A 24,901-nucleotide genomic window follows, 5' to 3' on the forward strand; every position below is an offset into this window, starting at 1 on the left:
AAAGAGCAAAGGGTAAGTGCGCGTTAACACGCGCAACCAGAATAGAAACAATTTTGTAGCTCTAACGCGATCCACTTTTTTCCGAGAGAGATCTCACAAGTACGCATTGTTACGTTGTTAATATCAGGCGACCAGCTGGTGGAAAAGCGCAATTTTTGTTCAGTGGGTAGCGGTGTTTAATGGAAACTGCACCAAATTTTTTTCACCGAACCTTTAACGACAAACAATTGCGTCGTCACCTGTCAAACACATGCCACGCACTGCGAGTGTGAACGATTGAACCGATATTACGTAAGAGTTATACGCATTAACAAAAAGGAATTGCCGCACGATATATTGTTTCATTAACTTTATCAACACTTTAATGCAATAATGTATATCACGTCAATTTTTCTTATATTTAACGTGTACATAAATAAATGTCTAATATAATATTATATTTAATATATATTTAACATTTTATAAAATATAATTAATAAATTAAGTTTGATTAAAATAATTAATTCAATTTTGTATAATTTAATATAACAAAAATAATATTCTATTTATATAATCTGTATATATTAAGATTATAATGCTAAGATCATAATATTTCAGGTACGTGCAATGTATTTTTCAATATTGTATATTTGTATATTTTTTAAAAGATTATAGTCACATACATGATTGTAATTCTATACGTAACTTTGTACGTGCACAGCTAATAAACTACTATTTCACTTTTTAATATTCGTATTAATAATAAATTTACGTAAGAGTAGTATTAATCGATTTAATATATAAATTGTCAAAACACACATAGCCGCTCACATTTTTTACAGGCGCTGAAATTTGAGAAAGATGTGTTAAGGTTTGTCTTCCTCCTTTTAAAGAAAAATTTTAGAAAAATAAATAATATAATGGTACATATATGTATCTTTTGCATAAATGGATTTAATAATAATTTAACAGAAAACTGATCTCAGAGAAAGCTTTGAATTATTATTCACATTTCAAAACATTACGAGATATCATGAAAAGGTTTGAGTAAGTTATAAACAAAAGAGGATGCTTGATAATGTGAACAATATGTTGTATTAAATGCTACATAGATAAAACAATAGCAGCTTTCCTTCGATTGGTAATGCATATAGATGACAGCCGCGTGTTGTCCGAACGACACTTTGATAAAAATGCCTTCGTAGCCGATGCTTCATTCGGAATAGATTGTGAAATACAAACTGGGCCGTAAAAGAATCCCGATCGAATGCATATCGACCGAATCGCCAGGGCTTGCGGAATGGATTAGAACTGTCGGGTTGAAATCGAAGCTGTCACTGCACACACGTACCATACAAAGCTATCGATGCATTTTTATTCAAAATCGACAGTAATCCTGTCGCTGTATGCATATTGATTATCGTTCCCTGAATGAAATGATGCAAGCAACACAATTAATCTCTTTTCCTATATCGCATAATCAAAGGTACTCGTAGAATCTATTGAAAGATTAATATATTAATAACTCTTTGCATCTGCTCTCTTATATAATGCTATTAACACGCTCGACTGAATCTCACAAGGCCAAAAGTTGTAAATAAAAAAAAATTCAAATAAAAAAAGATGAGACGTTATAGAGGAGATAATTGGCTTTCCGAATAAAAATGCGAGATTGGTGCACGAGTTGCATATTGAAGAAAAAAGAAGAGAGAGAGAGAGAGAGAGACTTTTTCAGACTAAAAATTTCAAGGAAATCGAAAAGGTTATTGCAAATAATAAAAGAAATATTGGGAATTGTTGTGATAGGTTGCATGAGGTTGCGATTCTCCGTACTGATCGAGAATTTTTGCATGTGACCGATAATTATGCTGTAACGGTAATTTATCATTCGCGGCATTCGATCACGTTGCCGCGACATGATCTCCCGGTGGATCCCGGTCGGCTGCCGGTTGCGCGATTATATCGCGCAGTTGCAATCCGCACACAGAGAGGAAGAATTCCGGTCGAGCGGGCGCACTAAGGGAGCACGGCGCTCTCGACGTTGCTCTCTGGGGTACGCCCGAGTAAATCAGCTACTGTCAGGATGGATGTGGAATGGATATGACGGTGCCGGGCGAAATGATTGGCGTACTGGCCCGCGGGGGACCAATCGTAACCGCTGTAATGGATCATCGATTTTTCCGTGACCTCCGGGATAAACGGTCCCGACGGGGGTGGCTTCGCGGCCTCGTCTCTGAAATTACGATTTTCCAAGCAAGCGACGGCGTGGCGGCGTCTTGACCGCCCACCGACGCCGTCACCGATTTGCTGAACGGTACGGGCCAACAAATAAATTAGTCAAAGCGGGGATTTAAGGCGTCCTCGGTTTCCATTAGACAAGCTTCTCAACGAGGAGAAAACGGAGTAGTATGGTACTGAGACGCCTGTCCGACCTCCTCGCTGTCGCTATTTGTCTGGGAGGGAAGCCAAGCTGAAAGAAGCTAATTTCGAGTCTCAAGCTGGTACCGTAGAAAACGCGGTCGCCTCCGTGTTTTCCGTGTCTCCTCTGTGAGAGAAAAATTGTTTAGTATTTGTAACTATATAATTATATATTATTATAATTATGATTATGACTATTATAGTATTGATAAAAATACTAATATAATTAATAATTAAATATAAATAATTATATGTTAATTATATGATAAAAATAATTATATGTATAATTTTCATTAATCACATGTATGTAGTTGGCAATCGAAAATGATTATAATTATAATCAAATAACTATAATTATATAATTATATAATATTTTGGAAGGGACAATCACATTAATATGAGATATACACGTTTAAGATATTAATATGATTGTCCTCATTATAAAATATCAAATAGTTTTTCTCTCAATGCTAGAATATATATATCGTTGTCCGAGACACGTAAATGATTTCTTCGAGTCAAGTTTGTCAGTGGATTATAATATGATTACGTTTACAAACGGGCAACAGGAACAAATGTCGAATTCTTGGACTATTGTATCGCGAAACGTCGATTTATATGTAAACTTCGTATGATATGATAAACGTTATCTTTACAAAAATCTATATGTGATTCAATACAACAAGGGAAATTACAAGCATAAATAAGAGCGCAGTTGGTCTTGACATAGTAGCGTGTTGCGTTTGGCGCAACTGCATAAAATGAACTCGATAACAAACGTATGAACATAAATATAACGTGCGAACATGTTTAATAATTCATTATGAATCATTTTCTTGTTGCTTGCGTATAAAAGCCGTCTTCTCCTCTCTGTTAATCGATTTATTTGCCTTCCGACTGATTCTGATTGAATTTGCTGCTCAGGATACAGAAGAGAGAAAAAAGGAAAAAGAAACTGCGTAATGAAGTAGTAATTATTTTATTTAATGCATCGCTTATTACTTTTATCATTTATAACGTATTATAAAGGTTTTACTCCTAATTTCTTCGATATAGTGGAATATATCCAAAATTTCTATCGATTTTCTAAATTCAATAATTTTAATGCTGTTAAAGAAATAAAACGATAAGTATTATTATTTCTAGTGTAATGAATTATTGGCAATACATTAATATATTACACATGTAATTATCTCGAATACTCTCTAAATTCTTTGGAGAGGAATTTCACACTAAAGAGAGAAAATTCTGTCAGTCTTGAAAAAGAGTAATAGAATTTTCAATCCTTTTTTAAGAATAAGATTTCACTCTTTACAGTGACATGTCACCCCCAACGAATTTAAAGAGTAAAAGAATTGCACTAATCTTTTACTATTCGCTTCCAAATATATGCGAAAGTCTACAAAAGAATCGAAGAAACACATCCATCATATTACGCAAATGTCTAACTTTCTTGGATTGTTTTTCCGTGTTAGCCGTGCAAGTAGATCTCGTAAATCTCATCGTTTATCGCGCGTACTCGCAGTCGACAAGGTCGCGCGCGATTACATTTGACTTTTCGCGTGCAATCAGTATCTATTTTCACTTCGCACCAGGTACGCTCTCTCGGACGTTACTAGACACACTCGCCGTTCTCCGTTGCAGCACGTGTAAGCTAAATAATTTAGTAGCTTGTTCCGCTGCAATTAGCGCAGACATCGGAACGGTGCTTTACCGCATCAGCGGATCGATAAATTGGATAAGGCAACGGCAGGGGTGCTTAATTACGCAGCTCTGTTGCCGTGGTGGTAAAAAAGCATTGCAATTTTTCACACACACATTACGCGAATATGCATTACTTCCAGCGGCTTAGCATTACTTCGTTTATAATAAACGACAAAGTATCGTAATCGTGACGAAAATGAATTTCGTGATTTCGTGACGCAGATACAGATACGCTTTGCCGTCCCTCTTGAATCCAACTCGATCCAATTAGCAATTAAATTTGCACCGCGATAGAATTTTACGGTAATTGTGATTCAAAAAGTAATCGTTTTAATATGAGCTACTACATTTAATTCTCTTTTAATCAAATGCAAGTTCTGATTAAATATTAAGATCAATCTTGAGCGTTTATATCTTGAAATAAAATTTATATTTTTTGTCAATCCATGTGTCGATGAAATTTTCAATTAAATATACATACAAATATGAGATTCGAATGTTTAACATTGATTAAAATAGCTTAATTAAAATTAGACTTTATAATTTTAAAAATTTTACAAATTATTTGTAAAATATCTACTTATAGTTATTTTTGCTAAATATTGTATATATAAAAATATATTCAATTTTCTTTTCTTTATAACTCAAGCTTAGGAGATATATTTGAGAGAGGAATATATAATTATTCTCAAAATAGATAACTTCAATCAAACGAGATTAGTATTAGTTCTTATAAAGAACTTTGATATGTATGTAACAATTGCATTAATAATCGGATATAACCGAACCTCCACGATTATGTGAAAATCACAATGTGACAGTATAATTGGATAATTCTGTTAATAACATGATTACCTATTATTCAGGTTAACAAGCGCATATATTGACTTGGTTCGTATTTTGGAATCACATTTAGATCTAATCTTATCTAATTCAATATCCATTTCTTTTTTTTTCAGTTTTCATTTTGCAAAAATACGTCATATTTTATATCTATATTTAGCAATCACAAGATCTCATAATAATAATGTAAATTATTAAAATGTATGGCATATTTCATAAAGCTAAATTAATTTAGGATTAAATGTAAATTTAAATGTAAATTTAAAGAAAATAATTGGTATAAATATTTGGTATTAGTAAAAAGATTGTTTAATGATATTTCTGGATGCTAATTTTGTCAAAAGATGTAGCTCCGATGAGGAAATTTTTTTTCTATACAATTACGTTATTAAATTTATAAAATTGTTTAGAAAGACAATATTTGCCATCATAATATGATAATGTGATTAATGTTTTTATATAATATTTCAGATTTTTCACCATAAGGTGAAATCGTTAAATGAGAAATAACCTCAGATATTTATAAATATAATATTATCGAGTATAAGAATCACAAGAAATAACAAAGACTAAAATGCTAAGATAAGCGTTATTATAAAGCGTTGTTATAAACATAATATATAGTATTACGTAATACAATCTTTTTTGAGAAATCGGGCAAATGAGAGTGTAACGCAGTTGTTGGAGCGTGATCAAATAATAATGTTAATCAATGCAGAAAATTGATTGCATGTATTTCATTAAAAACGAACGTTTCGACTCTTTTTAGAGTCATCATCAGCATTTATACAGTTCTTTAAAAATATGAGACATCACCCATGCATCAATAGCAGTCACTAAAGAATTGAAAGATCCTAAGTGAGTGCACGAATCTCGTTGCAATCTTATACAATTCATTTCATTTGACGCTGAAAGCATTTCATTTGATGTGATTAACGGAACGAATAATTATAAGAATAAAGTCCAAGAATTCGTACAATACCATTATAAAAGATATATATAGTCAGAGTATAAGATAATTCTAATTAGTCAAGGCACGGCAGAGTTAAGACAATCTTTTTTTATCATTTCAGTGATTTGTTTTAATTGTGAAACGATAACAGCAGCACAAATAATCGAGAAACTATGTTAATATTAAGAAAAGTGCCCTTCTTGCGGGACACGAAACCCAATAACGCGATAGTCTCGGGATGTCGTTTATCAAGCTTAGCGGTTAGCTGCGTTCAAGGGGTGTTCGAACGAACGAACGAATGTAATAAAAAGCTCGGGTGCGTAAGCCTGTTTACAAAGTCTGGCTACGTTCTGCGGTGGTATAGCGGGTTACGTACTAGACGCTCTAGAGCACATTTATCGTCACTACGGACCGCCCACATTAGACGAAGGACATAAATCCCTGAAAGTAATCCAGGACGATGCGTGGAGGCTCGCGCGGACGCATTCACCCCCATATTCAGGGTGATACGTCGACTCGAATTTGATTATAGAAGCCACAGAAAGAGAGAGAGAAAGAAAGAGATAAAAAGAGAAAGAGAGAGCCGGAGGGTGTACGTCGGTCGGTGGATGTGTGGGACATGAAGCATACGCGGGGGACAGGGGGAACATAAAAAGGGACGTGTTTTATTTAAAACCGACGGTCGGCACTCCGCTAAAGCCGTATGTAGCGATGTACATTGTGCGCGCGCACGCCACCGTTATAGCGGGGAATATCACCTCATGCATTATTCAACGTGATATCGATATTACTAATTCAATTGCAATTCCACTTTTGTGAAACGCGGATCCGGTCGGGAATCCCCGGGCATACTTGCTGCCTAATTAATACAGTGACGTTGAAAATTATTCTGGCCAAAACGAGATACGTTTTGATTGCCGTCGCGACCTATCAAGTCGCTCATGTATAACGCGTGACCCTTTCGAAAACGTTTATCTTTTACTTATACGCAGCTCTGTAATCTCTTTTCGAAAATTGTATGAGAATGTAGTAGTGCTTATGAAAGCCGCGCTCCTCGTCGTTGCACACGAGCATAACTGAGATATTTCTCTCTACACGTCCAAAGACGGCCCCGACGTAATGGATGCATTTACCTTGGTAGCACATAAGTGCTTTGATAACGATAGAAATTGCGCCATGGACACGGCGTGACTAATAACTGCCAAAGAACATGTCGCTTCCCCGAATAAGTACGTACCGTCAGAAGTCACGGCTCGTTACGTCCGTCTCAGTGAACGATACAACAATCGTGTGTACCGTGTACACGTATCCGTTCTAATTCGATTATTTCGTCGATATACCATATATAATTCAGATATCAGTGCATTAGAAGGGCTCAAGCTAATTACCTGTAGATAGACAAGCCCCTCTTAACACGTTGAAGGACGACGGGGACAAAGTTTCCGAGTTACCCTTCGGCTTTCATGTGGTTCACGTCTTCCGCTGTTAGACTGTTACAAGTGTGGTAATTGGGTCATTGCGATGGTAACGTCGTATCACTATACATTAAAATCACAAATTCTACATACGCTAAGTAAATGTCAATACTGAAAATCCAAGTGTAAAGTACCTTCATATATGTGTATGTGTGTGTGTGTGTGTGTGTGTGTGTGTATGATTTCCGTGTAAAAATAATGTATCGCATATAAAAAAATTACATATTCAACTCTTTGGTGTCACATTATGCGAACGATACACTTACAGCGAATTCGATTGAATGCACTGGTGCACATTTAAAGCCGTTGCACACTGATTTAATCTAAACGTGAAAGTGAAATGCAAATTTTCGAATTATAAAATACATATTTTACTTTGCATAATAAAATATATTATAAAGATTTCACGGTTTAATCCGTTTTTATATTTCTATTAAACATACATCTTTACTGCAATTTGTGTACGGCTTTAATATGCATATATGCTTATTAATTATAGGTATTGTATACTCAACCCAATTCGATTGTTTATTTAACTTTTGTAAAAATGAAAATTTTGTTTAATTGAAATGCAAGATGAAGAAACGTAACGATATCAAGCAAATGTATCTTTATTAATTTAGTACAATTAAATATTAACTTAATAATTAAATAATAATTTAATTAATTAAATAATATTAAGTAATTAAATAAATTAGAAAAGTTATAAACAATGGAAAAGAGGATTAGAAAAGCATTAGAAAAAGAAACCTGGTATGCTATATCAAAAATGACACCGAAGAGTTAAACGTGTAGAATACCATTATTTTTTTATGGAAAGGTAAATTACATACATGTATGAAAAAACATTTATTACACACATGGATTAGTAATGAATAATCTCGCTTAAGCCTCGAATTTTTGTTGGACCGTGAATACTCCGCGATAATTTAAATATTGTTGACTCTAATCTGTAACAGTTAAACTCTCGAGCAGATTAATGTATACATCGTAAAACAATACTCTGAACTTTAATAAATCATTTATTTAAATAGTAAATATTTATTAAATATAAAGATGTGTTTATTTAGTACAAGAGCCACATTAATTTGATTAAATTGAGTAAATATTTATTTACTGTAAATAATTGACATTATTCAAATAAATATTTATTAAAATTAAATACATTTTTTTCACTATAATAGCTCACAAACAAACCCTATTAGATTTACAAGTTTTCTATAACATAAATGTATAAAATGAAATTGATATTAACATTTCATTAACTTTGAATTCCAATTTTCTTCTAGATTTGTTCGAAGATCATTGAGAATAAGGGAAAATATTTAATTCACGATCTCTCGGAATTACTCAAATGATTAAACCACTACTTTGCGCAATTCTACACAATTTCCAACTTTCTCGTATTATTCTGAAGGATCAAATTCGATAAAGAGCGAAAATGATTCTACATTGTCATTTGCTACTATATATTATATTAAATAAGAGCGCATAAATTATTGTCTGTACATCCGTGTTATTTTGTTTTTCCCAATTGCATCATTATCCATCGTATCGGCTATGATAATTTTACTAATCGAGTAATGAGCGGTTTGCATAAATGAACAGCGGTATCTCTGATTTTCTACCATCCGACGATCTACATGGGGAGCTAAATGTGATCGCGTCGAGATCTGGTATGAATACGAATACACAGAATTTACCATAGAAGAGAAACCCATTTTATATGACATTTTATCAAATGCTGTAAATTCAAAACAATCTCACCCTACGTGTAGGAGTAAATATAACTTCCAGAGTAATTTTTACTTAACCATTATTGCATCCACGCCATTCCAGAAATTTTTAATTTAGAAGACATCAAGAACGGCAGACAAATTAATATTGTACGAAACACATTAGATAATTAATTTTCTTCATTTAAGCGAGTTCCATCATAAAACTTCATGTTTACTTGACAACTAATTCTTAAATTTGCTACGTTCAATGTTATAATTTCAAGAAAATCTATAATTTCATAAAAATGAGAGATTTGTCAAACAAGATTTTAATAAAAGAAACGTTTTTCCCGCTTTTGGTTAAGAAATCCCTTCGGCACAGTTCGTTATCAAGTACCTTACATTATTGCGACAAGATTACATTTCACCAGAAGTTGTATAATGGAACTTTCAAAAAGGGATCGTTTTGTATTTAAAAGATTGGCGATTTATTCACCCGACCGAGTATTCGTGTACTGAGGGTCGCAGGGATAAAGCGACCCTGAATCAGTCGTAAATTCTTCAGTCGAGTTGGGTTTTGCAAACCTAACTGTGAAAAGGAATCCTCGTGAGGAAGCCGTCGATCGTGTGGGTCGAGTGAGGGGACGAAGGGAGAGGACAACCCGCTGGTTTCGAAGGAGCGATTCGACGATTTCGAAGGTCGGGGCGTATCGAATCGGCGGGATCGTCCGGCGGGACGGAACGGAACGGAACGGCTAGGGGTTGACGAGGCGGGATAGGGGTCGCGGTCCCTTCGCAAGCACGACGTAAAAGTGTATTACTACACGTGACGGAGAAGAGCCTCACGTGTGCAGAAAGGGAGAGACTTACGCCGAAGTGTGCGTAAGTTTGCCGTCGCACGTTTATACACGTATACTTACAAGCGCATCGTATACGAGGTCGCGTGTGTACGCGGGACGTGTAATTTGTTCGCGTTACGTTGCGTGGAAGATCGAGACCGTCCTCCGTCGGGTGCCTTACCCTCCTCTACGTCTTTCCCGCCTGCGTCCTAATAAAAAAGTGCAATCTTTCTCCTCCAGCGTTACGTTACGCCCGGCACCCCGTCCGTTCTCCCTCGCACCGTCGCACATAGCGTTACCGTCGTCGTCGTCACTACGAGAGATTCGTATTCCTAACGCGACACGGTGGATTACGGGATTTATCGCGGGTCGTCCCTACGTATCTCTTTGCTCAGTAACGGACCTTCAAATGGAATGAATCTCTCACTGGTGGACGGCAGTGGCGTCGGCGGCGGTTTGATACGTTTCCGTCAGAATCCTTTTCTCTCACTCCGCTTGCAAATAGAGCGTAAATACACAGTGCGTGGATGGTTCCGGGTTTTACGCGAGCTCGCGAATGTGCGTGCCCGCTCTACCGGGGATAATTAAATGGCAGTCTTAACGTCGCTTTTTACGTTTCGCTCGCCTGGCTGTTAATAATTTTGCGCACGCAATGTTGAAGGACCACGTCGGACAAGCACGACAGAAAAAAAGAGAAAAAAATTGTTTTACTCTGAATTCGCGCGCTCGCATTTCAAGCTTTCGAGAGAAGCGTACACGGTTCTTTTCACTCTTCGTTCCGACCTCTGTCTGTTAGATGAAAACGATCTACCTTTAGCTTTTCTGTTGCGACACAACTTTTTAATGCAGTATAATTTTATACAGTGTGATTCTATTTACTATTTAATTATTCCGTGGTGCACAGCAATGTTGAGTTAAAATAAAGTAATCGTTGAATTATTATATAAAATAGACATCATGTAATTTATAAATACTCATTTAAGTAGTAATTTATATTTTTTTTATTGCAATGTAAAAATCTATTATTTATATTCGACTTGTATTGTGAAAGAAAGAAAAATTATAGAATACAATAACAAAATATTATTAGAAATATTTAAATCAAAAGTGATAGTATACTGGAGCGAGAAATAATTTTTCAGTAGCTAATAATTTTTCAGCAGAAGAGAACGTAATACTATGATTAAATATAAGAAAATATTAAAAAGAGGGTTGTTCCCCTTTCATACTCTCCTAAAGATCGATAGATATTATTTGTGGACGAATTTATTCTGCGGCTTTATTTCCCGACAGTTGGCGGACTGTAATTTTATTACTTTTGATACAGAATTTATCAGAATAATTTTAATGTTGGAAAAAAGCGCGACGTCATTCTTTAGAATTATTCAGTTGAACGTTATTGCAATTTAATGTCGCCTATTTTATTAAATAAGTCATCAATTTAATAATTATTATTAGTTTTGTCACTGAAAGATATTCTTGTGACACTTTTGTCCTCAAGTCACAATTACCCTGATTGACCCTAGACCCGCCTCTGGTTTAGGTCATTGGCCTGAAACCGGGGGGATGCATTTTCCCTGGCAGAGTACGATGACATAGGAGGAATATAATTTATTAGCTTAAGAGTTAATTTAGAAGTAAGTCACATAGGAACCTAAAATTTTCATTTTAAATGTTTAATTGCTATTAAAAGAGATAAAAATGTTTAGATGCAATAAAATGCGAAAATAAAATATTAAAAGATTTCTAATATTTTAGCATATATTTATGCTTACCGTTTGAACATACAAAATGCATTTGAATTTCGTAAAATCTGTAAAATAGTGGTTGAATTAGAAAATTATTCGTTTGAAGAATCAAAATACAATCGCGACCATCAAGATGCGAATTTCATAATGATTCACGCATGACTTTGTTATACGCGGTTAATTTATCCGATCGGAACGCGTTAGTCATTTATGCCAGTCGCTTAATTATGCATGGCACTTTAGGTGAACTAATTTACGATAGCTATCGAGAGCCTATTGTACGTTCGGCCACGATCATTACTGCCGTTGCTACGCCGTTACAACAAGCGTATATTAATTTTCTCGACGGTAGATATCGATTCGTCTGCTTTGCTTCGAATACGCTTTGTCAATTTCTGACAAGCAGATTTTGCGGTATTACCGCTTTGACGCTTTTCATCTCGGTAGACTCTTTCCTCTCATACTTCGGTTACCTTCTATTCCCGAATTTCTATTCTATCGCGAACGCGAATGCGTTTCTAATGTACTCACGAATGTCTCATACACACACACACACACACACACACACACACACGTATTTGCGCATTGAAATGACAAAAATTATATGTCCAATCTTGTAAAACGTACTTCGTAAAATTCACACTGTCACGTATTGCGGTACTCGGCACGATTCGAACAACTTCGAAGTCGCGATTTAACTGTTTTAACTCTTTTATTTTGGGAAAAAAGATAACGAAAAATTTAAATTGCTATTGAATTTCTAGAGTTTTGATATTTCAATTCAAATAATGAAAAACTTCCTAGACTCTTAGGAAGTGAGAAAACGCTATAAAAAAAAAACAAAATCTCATTATAGAAATAATTGATTTAGTTAATGAAATATAATTTTAGATAAAATTTTACATGATTGAGCTTCAATTGAAGATATATTTCTAAAATTATCAATTAAATACTTACAATAATAATTCGGTAAAGAAAACATTAAAATTAAAAATTTTCTATTGATTATCAAATACAACGTCATTAAATCCTTAAATCTTGATTAAATTTTCAGTTTAAATTTCAATTAATTAAAAGCTCAACAAAGAGAAATTGGAGAAACAAACAGCAAATAACATTTTCTCCACTCCCTTGAATCCTACATGTCTGTAATAAATTATTTGTTCAAGTAAATAAGCTACACATTAATAACAACAAAAATTATAAAATTAGATAACTGATAATAAAGACAATAAAGATAATAACATCAAGATAATTTCATTATTTGCAAACACTTTTTAAGAAGACTCTCTCGTGACAGCCGAAATTATCGAAATTGCTAATCTCTCGGATACTCAAACGCAATACCAGAAATTTTCATATGAATGCGAGATGCATTCTCGGGGAGTCACGCTGACGATTTCGAGGCTCCCCGCGAACATTTCCCATGATTGACATGGCTAGTCAGGCTTGCTACGTTATAGCTCGTGCGAAAATTGGAAAACAGGGGGAGGACTCAATTCGTCCGGCAGCTGCGCGGCAGTTGCGTTAAGTGAGAACGCAATTACCGTCGCGTCTCTACCCCTCGTCGATCTGGGGTCGCCCGGTGCGGATCCGGAGGCGTGTATACGCGGGGGGGAAACTCGCCTGCCGTGTAACATACTGCCCCCATACGTTCCTCGCGAAAGGGGCGGCGAGATTTCGTTAAGTTCTAACGATCGTCAAGTGTAACATCGCGTTCTCCATTCCTCGCGTTAACGATCGTTAAAACGAATCGTCGCGCGCTCTCGCGCAATTCCGCCCGGGTGGATTCGGTGCTCCTCGTATTCGAGCTCGCATTGTCAGTAGTCGCGGCATTGTCAGTGGTCGACGCATTCGGCCGGTTGTTCGAGCGATAAATGAGTCTCTCTCTCTCTCTCTCTCATTTTTTCTTTCTGCCTTTTTTCTCGAATGCGTTTCCCGGATGCGAATGTCATATCTTTTATCTCTCTACGTTTGTCGCTGTTCTGCAATTTCATTTTAGCTGAATTATTACGGTCTTCGACGTTTAATCAATTTCTTTCTTTTTTTTTTTTTTATTAAACGCTAAAGCTGTTTTTAACAATAGGTATCAAAGATATAGACACGAGATGTATGCTATTATTTCTATGAGACTTGTCCTCCCTTCTTGTCGAATATTTCAAAAAGCGCCTTAATGGAAACTATGTAAGGAACTACAGTAATAACTATACTAATTGTAGGATGCAAATTTGGATAATTTTATCATTTTATTCGCATTATATAAAGAGTACCTTTTAAAAACGGGAAAATAATGGCGCTGCCACTCACGAGCGCTCGACGTTACTTTACTTCACTGTATACTTTTTAAATGGTTATTTCTATATTAATGTTAATTGCTCGCGGCCGTATGGCGTTTGTTTTATATACTTTATATACTTTATGCTCGCGCAAATTAATTTTCTATCTTGTATAAATATTGAAAAATCGTGAGATAATAATCATATCAAATTTTTCAATGCATAAACTTTCTTTCTAACAGTTTTATTTTTGTCGAGAGGCACATTCTTTCTTAAGTTTTTTTACTACACGTAGTCGTTAATAATAATATAAAATATTTCAATACAATACACACATATTTTTATTTGCGATCAACTTCATTTAGACAAAACTCTCGAAAGAAGCAATTATTTCTAAGCAATTATTTCAACTTTTTAATACATCTAGTATATTAACATCGCGATACTTATATTATTTTAAATTAAAATTCTGAGAAAAGTAAGATAAACACAAATTTAAGTGAACAATATAAGGTTCCTCCATTTAATTATCTTAAAAAAGCTTAGTTCGAGAGAGAAACTCATTATTTTCAATAATTTATAATTAAAAAGATCAATTCCGAATTAATCTAAAAATTCATTATCTTCGTCATTAATATATTTATATGTATATGTAGTAGCTTGTGTTCTCATATGAAAATGTATTTATCTAATATAAAAGTTGATGGATGTGACGACGAAGGAATTTCAAATATTTGCCGCGATGAATTTATGGAGATTTAAATATGCCACAAGCTGAATTTGTGCTCTAAAAACAATTTTATAGAGCCGTCATGTAATCACCGGGTTACGGTTTACGTGCTATACGTGCGTTTACGCCTTGCGCGTACTGATTAGCGCGCGCGTCCTTGGTAATATGTACGCAATTATTTATGCAAACCAATCCGGTTATCGTCGGATCCGTTTTGTATCGCATTGCGGGGTATAGAGGGAGAGAGGCGGGGACATTAGTTAGCATCAAATGAAGGGGTGTTTCGAAATCGATTGGATCGTCGGGAGATGATGAGCCAACACCGAGGGGAACAACCATCGGCTGTTGCTGCCGCTGTCTGTCTGGAAAGTAAGGGTAGATCAAAGCGGTGCAAATGAGGAGGTTAACGGTCTAAGCTGGTTCTATTTGTCTTTATTATTGGCATGCATAGTCGTATATGCATTTGGGATTCGCATTAAGCTGCGAATTAACAAAGATCACAACAATGAGTTTACAACAACGAGATAATGATTATCCGAACAATTTAATGTAATTTTTGTTTGCTTTATATGCAAAATAAACGAGTGTATTATATTTAAAGATTGAGACATTGTACGTGTGTTTTCTTTTGACGATTTCTCTTCCTCCTCGCTACTTTACATTTATTTTTTACTTCATTTCTGTGGTTTCACATCTTTTAGAATACCCTTTTCAACAGCGATCATGCGGAACATCATTAATGGATGTTATTTTATTTTCTTTAATAAAGATTTATTTTCCACGATTTAACATTCATTATTTTACAGAATTTTCATCTTAGAATATTCAGAATATTATCATAAATTACTACAAAAGAAAAATCGCAAGTACTGTACATATTATTTATTAATCTCTCCTTTATTAATCTCTCTCCATTAACCAAATTGGACTTTAAAAGTACATATTTTGATTGTAAATTTAGGTAGATAAATTTAAATATGCAAAAAATAAAATACACACACACAAAATCCAACTTCTATGATAATCTCATTGTTGAAGCTTTCACAAGTATGCAAGAATGATTTCAGATTTTTATATAGTCCGAAACAATATAAAAATCTGCACTAAAGAGTTTAAAGATCCAGATTTGTTCATTGTTAATAGAAAAAGTAAAATTGGCTGATGGAGAATTAAGTCTATCCTTAACATTTATTTCTCTCTGACATTTGACTGACAGTCAACTAAGTTATAAGTCAGATTACGTAACTAAAAGAAATGAAAAAATGACTAAAATAAATTACTAAAATAAATTTTTTATTAAAGAGATCGTTACAAAAGTACGTATTTCGGGATCTTGGAAGTTTCATTTTCAGGTCTTGAAAGTGGAGAATAAGATTGTGCATTACACAAAACTCAAATAATAAATCCGAACGCGGTCGCTCTAATGAAGTCTCTGAATACAGGATTCATGATTTCGCGGACCAGAAGACTGACGACTATGTCGTGGGTGGCATTAAGAAAATAAACTTCCTCGAGCTGGGCCTCGGAATGCCCTCTCGTTAGTTCTCCTGATGCCAAAGCCGCGAGATATATACCTACTCCGAGAGGGTCTGAATGCAACCCTCCTCGACGGAACTCCCGTTTCTTCTTTCAACATCGCAAAAAGGGAGCCGTTTACCGTCCACAGGCTCAGGGCGATACTGCGGGATATTGCGATCTAGTATCTTCTTCACGGGAAAACGCGCAAACGGCGGACAAAGAACGCAAAACCGTCTTGAAAAATATTACTTGCGCGCCATCATCCCACGACCAAGTTCCTTAATTCCTCCCGATGAATTTTTAATGAATCTCGCCGGGCATATTGGTTTCTTTATTAACAGTGTGCAGAGAATATTTAAGTTAATGATTACGGTATCTCTGTAACAGGGTGGAATTTTTTAGACATAAAAGGCCACCGCGCGCTCCTTTTATCTCCTTTTTAATCTTCTCGTAAGGAGGGATGAAATTTTCTCTGAAGTGGACGAAATCGCCGAATATTAAACATAAACGCACTCGGGTCAACCGTCCCTCTCGTTTAAAGGCAAGGCTTTTATATCTCAAGCGAGACATGATGAAGTAATGTAATTTCCCTGGAGCAATTATGTAAAGAATGCGAATACGAAAAAGAGAGTACGCTTTAATATAAAATGGATAATAATTATATATGTTTATAGTATAATAAAGATATACATGTTATAAATATTCTACTTTATTCCCTCTTTCATCAAGCTTTATATTACTTTTATATTTGATTATATCTAATTCTATCTAATTTAATCTTAATTATTTGGCAAATAAATTTCGTTTCGGTATAATTATGCTGTTCTAATTTCAGTATCCACAAACGAATAATTTACAGTTAAACGGTCATTTTCATTTAGTTTAGTTAAAGAGCTCAGGTGCGGTAGAATAAAACGACGGAAATCCTTAAGAAAACGTCGTTGTTTGTCGAGCAGAGAAAGTTAAACATCTATAGACGACGAGGAGGAAATTAATAGTCCGCCCGCCTGTTTCGATGTTAAGATGTCTACTTGCTAATTAAAATTTCTGCTCCTGGAAGCGGGTTAGAAGCCGCCGACAAATAACAGGACGCTCCGCACCCCAAAGTGATTATCCTACAAAGAGGAAAGGCTCTACGGTAGACGGCTAATCATCACGATGCACCGTTTAATTGCTTGAAATAGCGTGTATTCATAGTCTCATGAAAGCTTATACAAACTACATCCGACACGCTGGTTGTATTGTTTATCAAACAATGTCGCATTATTTTACAGTAAAGCAGCTTCTCCTCATGATGCAGAACACGTAGCAATTTTGTTTTCAATGCCTTATTGCACGCTGACCTTATTCAAGATTGATCCGACATTTCAGCCAGTGATACCAATTGATACCCATTTTTCTTTTCGTAAAAGAGAGACGAATTTTAAAATGCGAAGATGCTTAACGCTGATGCGACTTAAATTGGTTGAGTAAAAGCACAGCGGCGAGCGGGTCGCCGGTTGACCCTTGTCTTATTTGAATTTTATTTGACGTCGAGGCAAGCGTTGACAAATTCCATTCCGTTAAGTGGAGGCGCGTCTGACGTGTCGGGTTTCGCTAGTTCGTTCCGCAGACGCGTTCCATTCGGCAAGGAGGAGCTGACGACGTGGTGAGGTATACCAAAGTTCTCCATCGCTCGACGACAATCCGGCTACGTCTCTCTCGTTGCCTCTCTCTCTCTATCTCTCTCTCTCTTTCTCCTTACATACTTCGCTTACCCGCGTAACCCCTTTACGCCTTTTCCTCCTCCACAAACTCCGTCTTACGGGGGAAGTTACTGAGAGGAGCATCCCTTTTCTGGCTCCCATACTTCACCGATTCCGATCATCCACCCTGCTTCTCCTGCTATCTGCCATTCTATCCCTTTTCGTCCCTTTCACCTTACACCCATCGTCTCCCTCCTTTCCTTCAGTGCTCCACAGTCTTTACTCTCGTTACACTTCCCTCGGTGTTCACCCCAATACGTTACGCTTAGTTTGATTCAGCACGTGGTACCAGTCAGCCAGCTCTATATTCTCGTCGCTTTTATTTCACAATCCCTCCCCCTCCCCCTCCCTCACGGAGAATACTTTCTGCGTTTGCTGGTACGAATTTTCGCTAATTTTGACCTGCGCGTTACCGAGGTGATACTCTCGGTGTGTGGCTGAGTTTCATCGATCGTCTAATTTCAACAGTCTCAAAATACACTCTTTTTCTCGCGTGTCAATGACATTTTCTCGTGATGTCAATCAATTTCGATCGCTGTTAATTTTATATATCAAAAAAAATTTCTGATTAAAAATGAATAAACTAAAAGATTCTGATCATATATCATATCAGAATTGTGATATTAATGGAATTATAATAGATTACTATAGATTGAATTAGAAAATTCTGATTCGTTTTCAATCAGAAAATTTCAATTAATGTAATTATACCTTTTTCCAATTTATTAATAATAATCATTTTCTATAATGTGTTTTAAGTGAGAAATAATTGTATATTCAGCTTTTAATTGATGTGCCAGTGAAAAATATACAAAATTTGGATTGAAACATTAGAGAAAAGAATTAAACATATTATTTACGTGTTTTCAATCCTGCAGAATTGTTATTTACCGAAAGATATTTATTTTTACAAAATTGTTCCTGTTTGGTTATAAACAATTTCAAAATGTTTGCTTGCGCATCATACTATTTTATTTATTAAATTATTTTGACATTTTCGTTTGCGCTATTTATTTACCAAATGGATTACTTTATGATCTATATATAGACTTTTTAATTTATGGATTATAATGAATATTGCAGGAAATAAATTGATGAAAATACATCAATTATTACCATCAAACCAAGTAATAACAACGATTAAAATTTTTTTATTATTCTACTAGAAATGCGTAATATTTAACGTTATATAATTTTTGACATAAATACACTAAAAAAACATACTAAATTTTAATAAATATTTATTTGAATAGTACTAACTTAACATTTACTTTATATAAATACTTACTAAATAAAGAAATAATAGTTGGTCCAATTAATAGTTCTCGTATAAAAAATAAATATGTTTACATATAGTAAATCTTCAGCTAGTACTATTAAACAAATACTTATTAAAAATTAATACGTTTTCAGTGTATTTGTTATCTAACATACTTTCATGGTATCCCTTATAAAAATGAATGATTTCACATCCAGATATTTGCATAAAATGAGAAGAAAGTACATTCGTCATAATAGAGACTAGGTGGCAAAAGGATTAAAGCGCAATCTCCGTTCCGGAATAACTTGTCAGGAAAGTATATTTATTATTCTTTAGTAGACGTAAGTAATATGCAAGAGTTATGTCAGAGCGCGGTAGGGGGTCTCGGGAAAGTTTGAAGTATAAGTAAGATGTAAACGTAGATCTCGCGACGACAGAGAATTCCTGGGATTCGCGGCTGCGGCTGCTTTACATATTAACTAATTCCACCATTCGGTAGGAAGTTTGAATTAGACCATTCCCCGGTTAGTAATACCGCGTAATGCGATGTGCGCGGTTCGAGACTGATTGTAAAGGGTGTCGGAATGTATCGGTAATCTGCGTTACTAACTAGCGAAGAGCGAAATTGCGATTGAAGCAGGATTAAAACATTCCCGGCAAAATATTCCTTTTCCAGAGAGCCGTTCTTCTCGCTCATTTACTTTTTTAATTGACGAATGTGCCTAATTAACAAACTTAGTAATAAGGTATGTGTTGAATCTAACATTAGAGAATGTCAAAGACTTAAAAATATTGTTGCGTTGTTATTATCGTAAAGAGGGAATCATTTCAACGTTTCTTAAGAGCTATATCTAGAGGTTTGTCTAAACGAGTTAAATCATGAACAAATATTATACTAAAGCTGTTATAAAAGCAAATTTATAATTATAGCTTTGGCTGTAAAATGTAAACAAGCAACTCAATTTTATTGTATTTCCTTAAGAAATTTTAAATGTTTATAACGCGATAAATAGTTACGACTTAAAACTTAACAAATAAAAATAAAAGCTTAAAGTCTGTATTTTGAAAAACTTTTAATGCTGATTAAGTAAGATTAATTTTCCAATGTGGATGATAGAGTGAAGACTTGCAAAATTGATAAATAGAAAGTCCAGTTTCCGAAGTTGCATGGAGTAAAATAGTTGATGTAGTTCAATGGCATAAAAAGCGCCTGAAAGTTTGAAGTTCCTCTCTTGCGGAACTTGATACGATAATTTTTTGATGAATTATGTCAATGTGGAGAAAAATACAGCCTTAGCTATAAGTATAAAGTACTTTCAATGTATATTTTTTTTTAGAAAAGACGGCAATAAAATCCAAAGAAAAATTATAACAAAATATTAATATTGTTATAAAAATAAATATTGTTTTTAAATTTATTTTTCAAATTTATTAGATGTTTACGTCAATTTATGGGAAAGCTTTATACTTTTGACCAAAGTTGTAATTTAATATACTTACTAGAATATATTTATCTAGTATCAAATATTACAAAGAAAGCAAACCCCACCAAATAAAAAGATTTACTTTTTCATAAGCAATAAGTCGCGATATGATACGTATATCCGAACTTTGTTCCTACCCAATATCTCGCATATTTATTCGCTGCACCTGCGCGTTTCCGACTAACAGTCTCGAAGTCGCGATATTTCGGTGGTTAACTAGATCGAGCGGTATCACGCTGTTCTCCAAACGTGTGGCGCAGTCACGTTGCGAGAGAGGGAGCAAAGGAGCTGCCACCGGATGGCGAAAGGGATGTAAGAGGGAGGGGGGAAAGCGAAGGGCGAATGAGCAGCGCGGGACGCAGGTAAGCGGTAAGTTTCTAACGAGAAGCATTAGCGGAGTGGACGAGGCGACATCAAATATGTAGATAGCGCTTCGGGGAATTTCTCCGGAGAACAAAGTTGCTACGACGAGGGCCGTGACGGAAGGGCGGAGGAACCGCGGGGGTGTGCGGTAGAGACGGCGAGAATGACGAGGAGGTGAGGGAGGAGAAGAGAATGAGGAAGGAGACGCTCGGCGGACGGGGGCTACCGTCTCATCCTTGGAAGATTCCTCGCGGCACCAGACTCCCCTGTGGTACGCGTCTACCCTCCGTATATGCCGGATAATAATGGGAAAGTCAGCCTAGAGAGAGAGAGAGAGAAAGGAGAAGAGAAAGAGGAAGAACGGTCTCGCGCCCCGCTGCACCCGGGGCACGAATTAAGTCTGCGGAAACACCGTCGCGACTGGAATTGATTAACCTTCGCGCGCGATGCCGGAACCGTCCGTCGCCTCGGTTACATCCGCCGTGTTTTCCGGCGACGCGATCACGAGGAGCGGCGAGAGAGCCATGCAGACAGGACTCACTTTGATCCTGTACTTTAACTTGTCTGTGAAGTCTACCGAACCTATGTATACTACTATGAAGATCCTTGCTGAGAGAAAGTGGGAGAGAGAAAGAGAAGACACTTAATCGTAATTATATCAAGCAAAATTAGTCATGAATATCGCTTTCCATCTTTCGGTTAGACTGAGAAAGGGAAAGTGCTGAAGATGCCGTTAATAATCTCAATCCGGGATTAAACAAACTTCAATTTAGTCGATCTCGATTTTCACCACCACCGAAGGATAATGAACTAAGAGGCTGAATTTATCACGATGAACAATTACGATGGTGAAGAGCAACTTGGTAAATTACAAGACTTAATACAGATCAAGCTGATTTCGTTGAGTCACAGAGAAGCAAATAGATATGCCAAAAAACTTGGCGATGGTTAAATTAGTTGGTTCTTAAGGCATACTGAAGAGCGGTGCTTAATTCGGTGCGCCGTCAAAGTCGAGGCTATGTTTGACTTGATGGATCGCTTCTTTTGCGTGCTCAGAGCTGACGCTTCAATGTCCGAGTCACGCAATTCTTCAATGTGTCAAATGTTGCAATTAATCTTAATTTTTGTAAGAATCTAAGTAAGATTACTGGAGAATGTTCTGGTATTCAACCGAAAATGTAATTCTCTGTCACGATATTTCATCATCAGTTATTGTGAAAAAGTGATTTGGCGCGTTACAGAATGAAGCGCGGGATGACCGATTAAGAAAAATGGAGTAAAATTCTTCCGTGTCTACTCTTCATACTTCACGTTGATATAGTTTATATTATGGAAATGACAGTAAAAATGAGTGTGAATAGTAAAAACATACCGCTTTTATACGCCCGTAGTCTGGTTGAGGTTTTAGATAAGTGAGGACGCTTAAACATAGACGTCGTAAACTCGCGAGAACCGGTGCCGGAGATACCGCGGAATAATATTTTGGCAGCTTAACCGACTTTCTCTGTTTGCTGCATTTGTCGTCACACGGTTGGGCTAATAAATCTTCGCATAAGAAACGCGAATCTCGACGAATCGCTCTGAATGGCGACGGTCGAGTCGACGGTAATAATAGTTTCCGAGTCAAAACTTAGTTATAATTTGTGCGAATATTATTTCATTTGTATTTCAAAATTCTTATATAAGAATGTACAATAATCAAGCCTAATGTGAATTTAAATTTAAGTACGTATGCTATTGATTGTATAGAAACTATGTGAACTCGGTAAAATATTGTGTCTTAATAAAATATGAAAATATAGAAACCAAGTATCATTATTTATCCAATTTCCCAAACCATATTTAAATAATTAAGAAAAGTCATCTGTATTTATATTTTAATATATACATACATTGTTATATCGTATTCGAAATCACGCTCAAGTGATTTAATCGTTTTCTTAATTTCATAAAATACGTACCATATTTTATATAGTACCATATTTATACTTTGCTTGCAAAATTTGTATCTCGTATATAATAGCCACGAGCAATAAAAGCTTACAATAGATTGATATATGGTAGGGAGAATTCGACGTCTCACGCCAAGAATCAGCAGCCGAATAAACGAATCAAAATGAATTGCAGATGAATACCGATTTTTTTCCTGCTGACAGTGTGTCAATATCCGATAAATTCAATTAATCGAGCCACTCGTTAGAATAGCGACGATATCTAAGGTGAGGTCATGACAAAAACTCGTGGGAGAATCACGAGGTGCATTCGTGCTACCTCCCGGTAGCCAGAAAATATCGCCCCGAATATCGTTGGAATCCCCGGCGGTGGGAAACGAACGGTTCTCCATCGCGTGCATACAAGATTTAAGTTCGCGAATATGTCGTTACGAGCGGAATTGATTAAAATGCGAGCGATGTACGCGCGCGACTGCACCAGCCGGAGGTGTCCCATTCGTCAGGTGTGCATGCAGTGGATAGCGGGACAAGGTGATAACGGCGCCTATGGAATGCGTCTGAAAAATGTTTCCGGTTCGTCGAGTGCTAGTGCACACCATGCGTGGATGATGCATTCTCCCCTTAAAGGGGCGAAATCGTTAAATCGGGGGATGCTCTTTTCTTTTGCGCTTTCGTCGAAATTCTTCGCCTACCCAAGAGCCTCTTCGCAACTCACGTTATTTTATCGATGCTATTTCTTAATGTTATTCAGCTGGGTAACTTGGGAAAACGTTACAAGTAAGATGCTAAAATTATTCCGGAAAGAGAAAATAGACGCAAGAGATATTTAATGGTCTAAATTAACTGATGGAATTTTAATGGTTCTATTACTTTGAAGAAACAAAAGAGTTGAAGGTATAATTTATTGGATAGATCGATAGTGACCCAAAATGTCGGGAAAAATTATCTCTTGGAAGTTAAATTGTTCTACTATGCAAAAAAATCCCACATTTGCCGTTATCATAATTTATCTACGAATTTTACGACTATGTGTAAAAAGCTGAACTTCTTTTAGCAAAAATTCAGTCAGATATTAGTTATTTAGTAATTTAAAATCGTTTCCACATAAATAATAATATTAAAATTAATAATGTAAAAAAATATTAGCAGTAAGAAAATCAACCACGGTTGTAATATAATAAATTTAAAAAATATGTAACAATTTATTCCAAGTATACGTAAGAGCTTTCAATATCAACTGCTATTTCTTTAGCACGTTTTATTATAATGACAACGTATATCATAATATCTACTAATTCCATATGATATCTTAAAGTTTTATACGTATAACTACTTGCGTGTTTTCGCTATCATAAGTCAGAACGAATCTCCGTAGAGCCCTAAATATCTTAACAACTTTAATACTTTGGCTAGCGTGGTAATTTTAGCAAAGATGGCCCGAGGGACATGAATTATTTCCAGTTGCTGCGCTGGTTACTTCAAGGTAAGTACATTTCGCGTGCATCTCGTACACATTTTATTGCATACGTATTGATGCAAAGAAAGTGGATCAAACGAATTTAAATTCTGATAAATTATTTTATTGCGATATTAATAAAAAGATTGTATTTTTCTTTCACAATAACAATCTTTTGTTACATTTAGTGTGCATGTACATTAAATGAACACATAAACAAAAATAAAATAAATTAAAAAAGAAATTGGGCAAATAATACAAAGAAGCAAAATGACAGACTATTTAAACAGTTTAACATAATTAATATTTGTGATTTGTGAATATTAAAAAGAAATTCATTTTTCATTTATTTGTTAAAATGTTCTCAGTATAAAGAAATATATTATTATGCAATTAAATATAATTTTTTTAAATTTTTTATTAATTAATTGTATTATATT

The 24,901-nt window shown here is 35.5% G+C and overlaps 1 protein-coding gene and 1 long non-coding RNA gene across 2 annotated transcripts in view; one reads left to right on the top strand and one right to left on the bottom strand.

The window, feature by feature from the left end:
* LOC105143670 (uncharacterized) overlaps positions 1 to 24,901 on the bottom strand; it is a 204,792-nt gene that overhangs the window by 33,342 nt on the left and 146,549 nt on the right. The window lies entirely within an intron of this gene.
* On the top strand, positions 4,580 to 11,669 carry LOC147910625 (uncharacterized). The gene is made up of 2 exons (XR_015544068.1): positions 4,580 to 7,420; positions 8,661 to 11,669. It is a non-coding gene; the product is annotated as an uncharacterized LOC147910625 (long non-coding RNA).

Source organism: Acromyrmex echinatior, chromosome 2, assembly GCF_024713525.1.
Source record: "Acromyrmex echinatior isolate Ae372 chromosome 2, ASM2471352v2, whole genome shotgun sequence".
In the NCBI taxonomy this organism is placed as follows: domain Eukaryota; kingdom Metazoa; phylum Arthropoda; class Insecta; order Hymenoptera; family Formicidae; genus Acromyrmex; species Acromyrmex echinatior.